The sequence below is a fragment of the Lampetra fluviatilis genome, chromosome 2, assembly GCF_964198595.1.
Source record: "Lampetra fluviatilis chromosome 2, kcLamFluv1.1, whole genome shotgun sequence".
Taxonomy (NCBI): domain Eukaryota; kingdom Metazoa; phylum Chordata; class Hyperoartia; order Petromyzontiformes; family Petromyzontidae; genus Lampetra; species Lampetra fluviatilis.
In genome coordinates, this window is record NC_136276.1 from 2,955,839 (window position 1) to 2,969,103 (window position 13,265).

At 47.2% G+C, this 13,265-nt stretch overlaps 1 protein-coding gene across 2 annotated transcripts in view; it reads right to left on the minus strand.

Annotated features, from left to right (window-relative positions):
• The window catches only part of AK9 (adenylate kinase 9), a 32,031-nt gene extending 31,285 nt beyond the window's left edge, over positions 1-746 (minus strand). The window contains exon 1 of one of the 2 annotated variants that reach the window (XM_078866708.1): positions 713-746. The gene's annotated coding sequence lies outside the window, so the exon portion shown is untranslated. The remainder of the gene's footprint in view (positions 1-712) is intronic. The other variant, XM_078866709.1, reaches the window with a different exon arrangement.
• Between the last annotated feature and the right edge of the window lie 12,519 nt (positions 747-13,265).

Sequence of the window (13,265 nt, forward strand, 5' to 3'; positions counted from 1 at the left end):
GCAACGCCTGGCATGCAGGGGTCCTATTTGTTTCGTAAACGTTAAGGGGGAAATATGTTTTGTTTAAATTAAGTATGAAAAAACAAGCATAGGTTTTACCCTATCTGGAAATAAATCAGGTGGTGTTTAGATGTTCAAGCACCAAATTTAAACCTTTTGCAGGGAATTGTGTGTGTGGTTAATGCACACATGGTGCCTTGCACAACGTTTCCATTTGGCGTTTGAACATCTTACCGGCTCCTGTTTTATTGCCGGGAAGGGTAAAAGCTGTTCCTATTTGATCAAACTTTGATACTGCCAAAAAAGGTCACAAAAATTCAAGTGTTCTGGACATTCGGCCCAATGGAGAGTTTCTGGTTTCGCCAGCACTCGCTAATTAAAGAGCCTCACACGTAACACAAGGCACGACAACAACAACAACGACGACGAATGCATAAACGGATCAGCCTCAACAATCACAACCACAACAACAAACAGCAGCAGCAGCAATAAGAACCATTACTTGTTAAGACACCTACAGCGAATGGGGGAGATGTCGAGATCACATCATCATCATCCACAAGAGTTCGAGACCTCCGCCAGAAAAGATTTAAACAAAAAAAACGTTTATGACACGATTACAATCGCTGTTGCTCGTATTTGTTTCTTTAAAAAATGCGTATTAGTTGTTTTTGTTGGTTTAAAAGTCTCTTTTGAAGTTGGGAGTTTTTACCTCTCGGTCGGTCTGAGCAGCGTCGTTGCTAAGGTTGCCGCGCGTTGCCCGTGGCAACGGCGTAACTAAGGGGGGAGGGGGGGCGTCGAGAAGTTGCGGACTCGGCTGGGATTGGCTGGGATTGCGTCACGTGGTGGCGGCACGTCGCCATTGGAGCTGAGCACGTGCGCGCGCCCCCGCGTGGACTTGAGCCGTCAGCACTTTCATCATCGTCGATATCATCATCTTCATTGGCCATCATCATGATAATCATTATTATTACCATCAACTGAATAATATTAATCATCATTGCCATCTACATCAGTATCACCATCAGCATCATCGTTACCATCAACACCATCGTTACCATCATCATTAATATCATTACCATCTACATCATTGCCCATCATCATAATCATTATTACAATCAACTGAATAATATTAATCATCATTGCCATCTACATCATTATTACCATTAGCATAATCGTTACTATCAACACCATCGTTACCATCATCATCAAAATCATTACCATCTTCAGATATGCCATCATCAACATAATCATTATTATTACCATGAACTTCAGAATATTAATCATCATTACCATCTACATCATAACACTATGTAACACAATTTTTGTTCCTGGGTAGTAAGTGTTATTTCGTAATTGCTTATGCTTAAAAAGTATAGAAAATTGATATTATTCCCCACATACTTTGCTTTTGTGACCAGGACAGTGATATTTTGAAATGTGCCTATTTTCAATGAGAAAACGGACGAATTCGCGTCTTTTCGTTCACATGAAGTCATAAAAAAGACATATGAATCAAAATTAACATGTATTTATACTAAAGTAACGCAACAATGACTACAACAGATTTAGAAATGAGTAGTTTTTAGAGATTTACGATTATACTGTAAATCACGTTCACGAATCAGCCCCAATCATGATCTTCAACACCGTCGTTATCATCACAAGCTATTGGTACTGTTATTGGCGTCATCATCACCGTCAGAATCAACACCGCCTTCATTAACACCATTGTCATTCACATACACCGGTGTCAATCAACCGCTGGACAACACCGTGTTTGTCTGTTATCCATACTTCACCCCACTGTGTCAGTACGGGTCGGTGATGGAGAGCATCTCCCTATCGGTTCGCCACTCATTCGAGCCCATGGCCAGAAATCCAACTCAGGTTTCTGTCTTCACATTACAGTCCCGCAGTCAGACAGGACAACGATTATCCCATGTAGCACGCATAGGCTGATGAGGCGAGCATGTATGCGAGTGCGGTGTGAGCGGAAACTCGATCGGACCGCCTTTGTCTTGCTGGTGTTGATGTTACACACATCGCGCCTACTTGCCCATGTACGCTTAGGTCATCGACCGAGAGGAGGAGGGGGACCCAGGGCCGGGTCAGATATTCGCCGCTGGGAATTCAACTCAGGAGGGCGGGTTCGGTGTAGCGCGATGCTCTAACCACTACGCCACGTCTCCCCACATGAGCACAAAGACAAAGGTGCCCCGTTTTTTCCTTTAACAGACTGTTGGCCAGGACCTATGAACACCACGCCCGGCCGCTTTTGCCTCCCCAATGTTTACACATGGCAAACCCAGGTACTCATTGAAGGCTGAGCCGACCTAGTGGAGGAGGCCCAGGACCGGCTCAAATATTCGCCGCTGATGTTGACCGTGGCCAGGACCCCAAACCCAGGTCGACGGGTTAGACGTAGCGCCAACCACCAAACCCACATCACCACGTTCTCCCCATCACACCAACACTCTTACATACATACACACTCAGGCGCGCGCGCACACACGCGCGCACGCGTGTAAACACACACGTGTTTCTCGCATAGCGCGCATACCCCACGGTAATGAGTGCACATGAAGAACTGTAGAGCGCCTATAATAGCTTCCTCGTGCATACAGGGGGCTCACGCCAGCCCCGCAAGCCCGGCCCACTCTTGCGGCTCCCCCGAGTTCACGTGCAATTAATCAAGCTATGGGGGGGCGGGCAGGCGCGTGGGTGGGGGGGGAGTTCACGTTTAATTAATTACCCCACGCTACGGGATTGCAGGTAACGAGGGTTTGTGGGTGGGGGTACATTCAAAATCGGAGGTGCCACACTCAGTTCCGCCCCCCACCCCCCCTCTCCAAATCTCACCGCATGAACATTTTCCAGAGGAGGCGTCATTCCAGTATATTCTTGTCTTCCTTCGCTGGGTGGTGACGCAGTGGTGGAAATCGGCCGGAGCAGTGTCCGGGGGAACGCTGTTCCCCGACTTGTTTTGGCACGCCACATCCAACTCGCCTTGTAAACTTGTTCTGAGGATTTTGGGAACATACGGTGCAATAATATAACTCAACACATTCATCAATGACACTGCCTAAAAATATATATAACAGGCGACGTTTCGAGCAATGGCCCTTCTTCATAGCACACATATTTTCGTGCTGTTTGTGCTTGTGCACCACTACCCCAACGCAGCTTCACCAAAGATGTTGTACATTAATGTAAGATTACTGGATTATGTATAGGCGTACCTTGTACTCTAGTGGTAGTGCCTTACGCCAGTAATCCACACTCCAAGCCAGTCTTAATACCAACGTCCTAGGGAAAATGTCGAGTGAAAACCTAAGTCGTGGTGGAACTTACAATCCATTCTTTGACGCTCCTCGCCCATCCGTTTGTGGAATCATTAAATCGCACGCACATCCTGCGGTGTCACTGCTCTGCTGGATGTCGGCTGTAACCGTGACGTGGCGGACCGTGGCAGCTGCTTGACCATACTTCACCACGCTGGTCACTGCGGATTACTGAAGGCAGGGAGCATCTATTGGTCATAGGTCAAGACGTACGTACCGTACATGAAGTAACGCATTTTAAAGTGGTGAGTGCAGTAAGCATCCCTACCCTCTGTTGCTTACTCCGAAGAGGGCTTTGTTGTCCAAATCTTGATCTTAATAATTAATATATTTGTTTTAATTATGAGTAGTTTTAAAGGGCATTGTGAATGGCGTGGAATTCGTGTAACTCTGCAAGATTGGCGAAGCGAGATGTACGGCATTCACAGTTGCATCATAGCCACGAACAAGAACGACATGTACGTGCTCGCGTGCATGTCGGGAACACTTACATAACATCAGGCGATTCATTCACCTATAGGGATGGTTGACCACTTGCTATGAATGAGCGCAATGTGGGAGCGAATCGGAACACGTGCGCACAGCCTCTGTCAATCCTCATGGCTGGATGAGAGCCTTCTTCCACACGCCACTGCGTGGTCGTGCGGGGATTCATTTGGCCATACTTCACCACGCTGGTCATCGGGGATTTGGTGGAGGCAGGGAGCACATACGTCGTGGAATAGGAGCGAAGTGCAACAACAGATTTTTCTGGCCCGGTAAACCCTGTGTATACGTCGTTGGCATGGGAGTTTTATGCAGACATGTAACGCTACAGAAAGATTCATTCGTAGATTTCCTGGCTAAAATAATGGGGCACATTACAGAGGAAATGTATTTACGATCCCAATGAACGCTTATCACATCGTCGTTTAATACTATCCAGTGTACGATTCAGAACTATCCATTTCTCCACATTCAATCCCCTGTTGAGAGGAACATGCTTCAAATCGCTTTAAACTATTGTCATTGTAGTGCTTATTTAATGTGGCGCTGCACTCTGATGTTGTAGGAGAAAACATTTATCAAAAAGTCAATTTAATTAATTGGAACGTAAAAAGGTGTCAGTTTTGTTGCCAGATAGAAGGGTAAAGAACCAATTATCATATTTTTACTGGCAAATGAGGTTCCCATAGTGGAACGTGTTGTTTATATTTATTGAAAGTTGCGCATTTTGATGTGACGTCACATTTCTCAACCCCCCCCTCGTCACACATCGTCACAAATGTCTGACCTCCCCCCCCAGGTGCGTGACGTCATTTATGGACGGCCCCTAAGCAAGTTACACACTGCCCAACATAGTGTGTGTGCGTGCGTGCGTACGTGTGTTTATGGGGAGCGGGTGGTGTGTACGTATGTTGACCTTCTTTCGCACCGTACTTTGCCAACCGTGCTAATCGGAGGTGCAGCGGTTAGCACGCCGCGAACCCGGGGTCCCGAGTTCCATTCCCGCTGAATGCCAACACTTGTACCGATTATTTGAACCGGTCCTGGGCCTCCCCTAGGTCGACTCAGCGGCAAATGAGTACTTGGTGCGATGTGTTTACATCGCCACTCGGGAGACAAATGCGGCCGGGCGTGGTGCTGACCACTCACAGCCTCGCGTGCTGTGCCGATCTTTCATACAGGTTGGTCGCTAACAGCACTTGCCCCAACAGAATGCTATACGGGGGGGGGGGGCGGTATCGTTATCTTTGGTGTGTGCAGTCTGTGCGTCGCGTCTTCACGATGTCACGAAACGAGCACGAACACTGAACAAGGCCGCCACGTGTTTGCGGTACAATTAAGTGGCGTCGAGAGCGTTTCTTCGGGAAAAATCACTGCCTCAGTGCCTCCCATCACGTTTCCCATTATTACGCCGTCTGAAGAAAAAAAATCCCTGCGTCAGGTCGACTGCGTAAAGCAGTGCCAGACACGCGTCTATTTTTCGCCGTGTCGGTTTTCTGTAAAAAAGTAAAACTATTTGCGGCTTATAAGCTATGCGTGATATATATACGGTGTGTGGTTGTGTGGCGGTTTGAGTGGCCGAGTCATGGAATGTCACCCCAAGTGTGCCCCCGGTAGCCACACTCCGAACACGATATGACTTTTGGAATTGGGTTATGGTAGCCAATGATTTATTAATACGTAAAATGATAATAGGCGCAATTAAAAAAACAAGTGTTCCTGGGGCGTTGGTAAGAATGTTAATCATGCCACGGTGTGAAAACCCAATGTTGAAATTGAAAAATGTGTGTGTGTGTGTCTGGTTGTGTGTGTAAACAAGGAACCCAGCCATGGCGACTGATTGGCAGCCAAGGTATGACAGCCGCTCTGGAGCGACGAACGAAGGGGAGTGTGGAACAATGAGTCACGTGGCCCACAAGAATGTACCATTGGCATGGTGGACGGAGCATGCCTTCAATTTCAGCAATTTGGAGACTGGGCGCTGGAGAATAACGTCGAGGGAGCATGTGTTCCAGCTACCCGACTGGGCGCCGACAATGCGACCGCCGGTGGGATCCAGTAGAGCAAGTAGGCTGTGGCGCGCATCTGTGCGGATTCTGGAGTGTTTTACTCGCATGCTTTGAATTTCTCTTGGCACGCCATTTCCTCTCACATGCGAAACAAAAAATCGCCGAAGAGTGGCCGAATATTCCGAGTAGGATCCTGCAGAGAGGAAAAAAAACTAGAAACATATGCATCGTGTGAACAATGCACTGACATTAAAAAAATATCTTAATTCATTTCTTGATGAGCGGGGCCTCGCCACCAGCCTGCGTGTCGTAGGGGTTCTTTGACCATATTTCACCACGCGTTGGTCAGTGCGGGTTGGTGAAGGCACAGGACAGTTCAAGAATGGATTTGTGGGACTGTTCTCAGCTGTTCACAATGTCGCCCCGCAGGCAATCACGCGTGGCGGGTACTAGTACAAGATTAAGCTCGTGCGAGGCCTGTAGCATATGTTATAAAGGGGGCCTGAATAAAAAAAAAACACGTACATATTAAAAACATACATTTTTAACTGGCATAGCAAAGTAATTTTATTTTTTCATTTGGTATACAGCCAGATAATACGACAAATCGCTAACCTTAAAACACCCGGTCGTTCATAAAAGTTGAAGGCAGTATAGTACTACAGTAATAGAACAAGTGCAGAATCACTGAACCGGGATTGATAGCTTAAAAGCGTTTAGCGCGGCCCGTAGCATATGTAGCTACTTTTGCTACTGGGATAATCCGGCACTGGCTGGTACGCACCATTAAACAACATCACCCAGAATGCCCCCGATGCCATCAGACCACGGAAGCTAAGCAGGTTGGAGCTTGGATATGTGCGTTGTGGGCTGCTGAGGATAGTGCAGAAGAAGAAAAAAACTACCGCTACCTACCCGCACTGACTAAACGTGGTGAAGTATGGTCAAATAAACTTCACGCGTGGATGCCTTCATTCAGCGATGGACTGACAAACGTGCCGTGCATAGACTGTACACGTCAAGGTATGGATGACAACCAAGACGAGAGGCGATCGTTCTAACGAAGGCAAGCATTCATCAGACTTTAGAAATCTCTACTTGTTGTTGATGTATGTATGTTGACCTTCTTTCGCACCGTACGCAGCCAACCGTGCTAATCGGAGGTATAACATCCTTTATCGAACCTGGAGATGAAGTAAAACCCATTCGAGACGCAAGAAGCAGCACCGCGTTTTTTTGCAAACGCGACCTGGGCGGTTTTCTGCTCACGACGAATGGCGATATCGTCCCTGTCCACCGCCGTGGGCATGCTGATGATGATGATGTTGCTGCTGCTGTCGATGATGATGGCGGGTGAAGATCCGCATTCATCTTCGCAGACTTCTTCAGTAACTCGAGGGCTCTGGCTCCCACACCACTCCAATTCAGCTCAGGCCCCATCCTCTCTCTCTCCCTGCTCCCCCAGGGAGGGATAGGACCAACCCTTTATATATATATATTTCTTAGTGTTCAGCTGGAAAAACATACGATTTTGTATAATTTCGGAGGTCACTTCAGAAGGGCTAAACCCAGGTGGTCATCAGTGACACATCCTCGCCTTTTGAGTCCCCTTTCAAGGATCGTCCGTTGCATCACTCATCGCTCGCCCAGGGTAAAGTAGCAGGTGTGCCCCCCCACCGGGGCGTTTGAACTCGCGCGGCTGCTCGACGTGGCTTAAGGTGGTCGAGTGCACGGGGCGTGAACGCGAGTGGAGGATGGAGATAGATGGAGAAGAGGGGAGGAGGGAGGGGTGGGAAAGGTGGTGGTGGTGATGATGGAACGGTAGGAACCAGGCAAACCCCGAGTTCGATTCCCGCTCGCGGCACAACACCAGTGATAATTATCTGAACCGATCCTGGGGCCTCCCCTAGGTCAACTCAGCCTCAAATGACTACCCGGTGGAGATGTGTTTAACATCGCCACTGGGTAGACAAAGACGGTAGCGAGTGGTGGTGCTGACCACCCATCCCCTCGGCATTCATAGGTGCTCGCCAACAGCACTTTCCCCAAGTCTGATGAGACTATACGAGGGATCTTTGTATTTGGTGGCTTCGTCCTCTTGGTCACATCTCCCCTCTGTGCCGCGGCACGCAGGAAGGGATGGTCGTGATGATACATTCGTTGGTTTCATAGATTGCATATGGAACAATTGTATTCATTCATTATTCATCGACATTTTTGCTATTGTTCGTTACTCATTCATGTTCGCGATGTATTATTCATTCCAATGCATGAATTGTTCACGATCACGATGGCTTTCGTTGCGACTGTGCGTGCTGCCAGGCTGTACAAAGGGAAAAAAAACTGAATTGTTACGCCAGCTCACTATAGAATGAGCCACGCGCCGACTCGTCTGACGGATTCCTTAAGTTAGTAAATGAACGTGGCTGCCTGAGACGTTGGCCACGTGTTCAGCAACCGTCTTAACAAATCCGTTCTATTGTGTGTATGAGGCCGTCCATAAATGACGTCACGCACCTAGGGGGGGTTCAGACATTTGTGACGATGTGTGACGAGGGGGGGGGTGAGAAATGTGACGTCACGTCAAAATGCGCAACTTTCAATAAATATTGACAACACGTTCTACTTAATTAAACATACTTTTTAATACATGTTTTCTCCTACAACATCAGAGTGCAGCGCCACATTAAATACGCACTACAATGACAATAGTTTATAGCGATTTGAAGCATGTTTTATTTGCGGGTGGGGGCAGAGCTTTGTGACGTCATAATTGAGGGGGGTTCTGACTTTTTGTGACGCCGTGTGACGAGGGGGGAGGGGGGGGGTAAAAAATCGTCCAAAAAATCGCGTGACGTCATTAACGGACGGCCCCTATGTACAGTGTGTTGGACTTCTTTCGCACCGTACGTAGCCGACCGCGCTCATCGTAGGGGCCTCCTGCACGGACTGTCGGGGTGGGCGAGCAAAGAGAGCGTGGGCGTGTGGCCAGCACCGCGGCCCCCCTCAAGGCCGAGTCGACCTAGAGGAGCCACAGGACCGCTACATATATATTCGCGAGGCGGATTGTTTGTCCGCGGTCGTGACTCGCGACGCAGGATGGCCGGGCTCGCCAGTCCTTCACCACCACCACCACCACCACGATGACGACAATGGCCGTTGCCACGTGGCTTGGCCAGGAGGAGGCGGTCAGCGGCAAAGGGGGCTTCGTTGCCGGAGCCTTTCGCGGCGTTTTTTGCAACTGAACGCAGCCAAGAAGACATTGCGCGGGCGATGATGGCAGCGAGTCCCCTGCCACAAAGCAGCGGACTTTGAATAGGGGCCATCCATAAATGACGTCACGCACCTAGGAGACATTTGTGACGATATGTGATGTCACATCAAAATGCGCAACTTTAAATAAATATAGACAACACGTTCTACTTAATTAAACATACTTTTTAATAAATGTTTTCTCCTACAACATCAGAGTGCAGCGCCACATTAAATACGCGCTACAATGACAATAGTTTAAAGCGATTTGAAGCATGTTTTAGATATTTTTTTGGGGGGGGGCAAAGCTTTGTGACGTCATATTTGAGGGGGGTCTGACTTTTTGTGACGCCGTGTGACGAGGGGGGGGGGAGTCAAAAATCGTCCAAAATCGCGTGACGTCATTTATGGACGGCCCCTTACACTAAACGCTACCTGCAGATGTAATTGACCAAACACGGCACTCAGCATCATCCTTGAGAAGAAAAAGAAAAGATCTTAATGATTAACATTGCTTTTGTTGTTGATGCTTTTGCGGTTTTGTGTTGACGTCGGTTGCTCTGCACAGCGTCTAGATTTGTGGTTAGTCAATGAATGCAGTTGTCACGTGAACAAAGGTGCCAATGTACTACTGCTTGGGCGCACCGCTGTGTTGTCGGAGTTTCGCGACATTTCAACACAATGGGTCCTCGTCGTAGTCGTCGAAGGACGACGTTTCGCATCATCAGGCAGTTGCCATGAATGCACGCGACAACTTCATTAGTTGGCTGCGTCGGTTCAAGGCGAGTTGACGGCGCGCATTTTACTTACGCGATCTGACCCACACACAAAAAAAGACACACATGATTAATCATGACATTGGTCACGCCGAACGCGTTTCATTTAACAACCCGCTTTTTTTTGTTTATGCGAGCACAACATCTTTTTTTTTTACGTCTTAGCTGCACGTGCGTCCAAGCTGAGAAGCTGCGCGAGTGCCAACGATGTCAATGACTCTTTCGGTAAAGTCACGTAGGTAAAATAAATAAATATAGAAAAAAGTGTATTAAATCACGACGTTTCGATTGCAACACAAGCAATCATCATCAGGTGTGAAAATCACAGCTAGAAATGTTTTACTAATTTTTTCTAAAAAAATTCTAGCTGTGATTTTCACACCTGATGATGATTGCTTGTGTTGCAATCGAAATGTCGTGATTAAATCCACTTTCTTTATTTATTTTTTCTTTATATTTATTTTTACCTACGTGACTTTACCGAAAGACCCAAAGGGTATGGATCCTTGCAGTCACGAAAACTTCAAATCTAGGATGTCAATGACACCAAATTGCAACCCAAAAAAACCCACGGCATGTTCCCTAGAGCTTGATTGCTTTTTGTTTTTACCTTACCTTGCCAGGTAAGGCCCACTTAGCTACCTCGATATGGCACTTTTTCAGAAGCGACCTGGCCGTCACAAGTGATAGCTCAACCAAGTGGCTTATCGTGTGGACATTTACAGCAGCCGAGCAATCTAAACACGTGCTTCGAAATGTGGAGGGGGATAACCGAAGGTACCTGTAGAAAAATCCACGCGGCCACGAGATCGAATCCACGACCTCCTGCATACCAGGCGAGGGAGTTGACATCTCGTCACCGTGGCGCCGAGACGTGCAACCTGAAATGCGTCGCCAAAGTGCTGGAAGACTTGCAGGTCAAAGTCCTAGAAATTATCGAGACAATTCCGTCGAGCGATACAATATGAGCAGATGCCCAAGAGGTAATGAGCTGCAGCTCGTGTCGAACACATCTTGATAACATGGGGAAGAGGTCGACCAGGCATCTGACGGGCACGTAAGTACAACTATTTTGTTTGATCACACCTATGTGTGTATTAACATTGTGCATTTTTTGTAACGATTCAGAAGCATTTCGCTCTATGAATACCCCAGCTGCCCCACGGTTAAGCGTGATCCATGTGTGTGTACGAGCATGGGAGTCAGTCTAACCATCCACTCTGCGAAACCTCACGGGGGGCGCCATGCATTATTACCCTAATAACAGGCTGGCCTGCTACACCACTTAACCTCGTGGCCACGCGCAGTGGGACGTTATTATTATCATTGGAATTTTTCATGTAACCATTATTACTATTATTAGAGTAATATTTTGATTGCAAAGTTTTTCTACTTCAAATAAGGTCTAATACATTATATTTACGCAGGATGTTTTAATGAACTGTAATTTTGCATTATTGTAAATGCCCATTTTTTATTTTGAATGTGTATTAGATTTTTTGGTTATATAATTTTAGTACTATCTTATGCAAATACGTTATGTTGAGTATATCATACGGTGTTAGGTAGTCTAAAATACATATTTTACCTTCACATTCTTTGTATATTGGTGTTTTGTGGCAATCATCTCATGCAGATTTTTTTTAGCAAAACCGAGTCGTGTTTATTTTTTGTTAGTTTATCAAAAAGGTTCCTTGTGTTATTAACTTCCATCCACACTCAGATCTCACTGGGTGAACATAAAATGTCCTTGGCACTTCCATCACTGGACAAGCATTAAGATCCTCCACGCTTTTCCATTCACGGCCAAAACATGGGCGTCTTCAAAGTCAGTTCCCATGTACAACTCTCAGTTGATATGATGCCGAGCCAAGCTACCCGCATGCGAGTTTCCCTCTCTACCCATCTTTAGCTCTCGTTCGCTCAAGCAAAACCCTTTGCTGATCTGTTTGGAACCATGCCAATAAAACACTGTCATATCAGTTTTTTTGACGACTAATTCAACATGCATTGCCAAGGATATCACACAATCACACAACCTGTGCCCCCATTGTGCATTATTATTCTTGCTATTCCGCACGGCAATTTTCCGCTGCAATGTCATGACGGTTCCCGAAGCGAGTACATGCCGTGCAGCTTCCTCCAAGCCCCAATAACATGTCTTCACAAAGGACGCTATACACATACACGCACCATTAAAGTCCCCCCCCCCAGTCTTCACCCCCCAACACCCTCCCTTCATCTCTCCAACCACCCCCCTCCTCACCACCGAGGGCACCGAAGGTCACACGGGCTCAGCGGTAACCCGAACCCGACAAGATTTCATCATTGGGGTGCGTTTTTTTTTTCCACAGAAAATCATGGGTTCGCCCAGTTACAAACACCCACGAGGGGTCGGGTGTCGGCCCGCAGACTCGCCGGCACTCTGGGCCCTTATTACATATATTACATTCTGTGGGAGACATCGAGCCAACGGGGCCTCGTTATATAAGAGGGCGTCTGCGTGTTCACACGTGGTGCGGGATTCCTCCTGTACGCACAGCGCGCGCGCGCGATTCATAGTGAAATGCAGCGCCCAGCAACCGATGGCGCATTCCCGTGCAGAGTGACCGTAAAAAGGATGACACGTGCCCACAGTACCTGGGAAACAAAAAAAACATTGGACAATCCTTCCCCCATCTGCGTGTCTCGGGCCCTCTGCCGCTTCTGAGCACCGTGGCTTTTTAGAAGACGTTTATTTCAGAGGCATGGGCAAAAGCCCCCTAATTGTCACGATGGTAGCAATAGGGGCAAATCGCCAAGTAGTTGTTTTGTGTCACTCCATCAAAATGTAAATGTAGCGCCTCAAGTGTTTGAAGCTAGGGATATACGGTTATAGTTCTAATTTTGCTCTGGTGGTGGGCCACGAACATCAGCCAAGCACGGTAATTTATTAAAGTTAAGAAGGCAGTTTAGAGCCCTTGGTGAATAAGAGGACGTACCAAGTTGTTTATCGTTCATGTATTTCACGTGCATACAAGCACGAATTCAATTATCAACCCTTCCAATTAAATGGGCATCCACGCTTGATTAAATACACTATAGTGCCTTCACAAAATGAAGGATAGCTGGGAGAGAGGCTCACACAGCAAATGCAACACATGAATTAAACCGACTGCCATGCCATTCATAAAGCCACTTGTGCATGTCACGATTTCAAGGGGCTTAAGAAAGACATGAAACGGCGGTTTCTGCGTTATACATCACTTTATTAACCCCCACCCCCTCCAGCATAAATACATTACAGTACTTACAGTACATGACAAATGCACTTACAGTACATTCATTGAAGAGCCCAAAATGCGAGCGTGGGGTGAAAGGGGTCAGCGGTGCACAAAACGTCCAGGAAATCCAAAGTG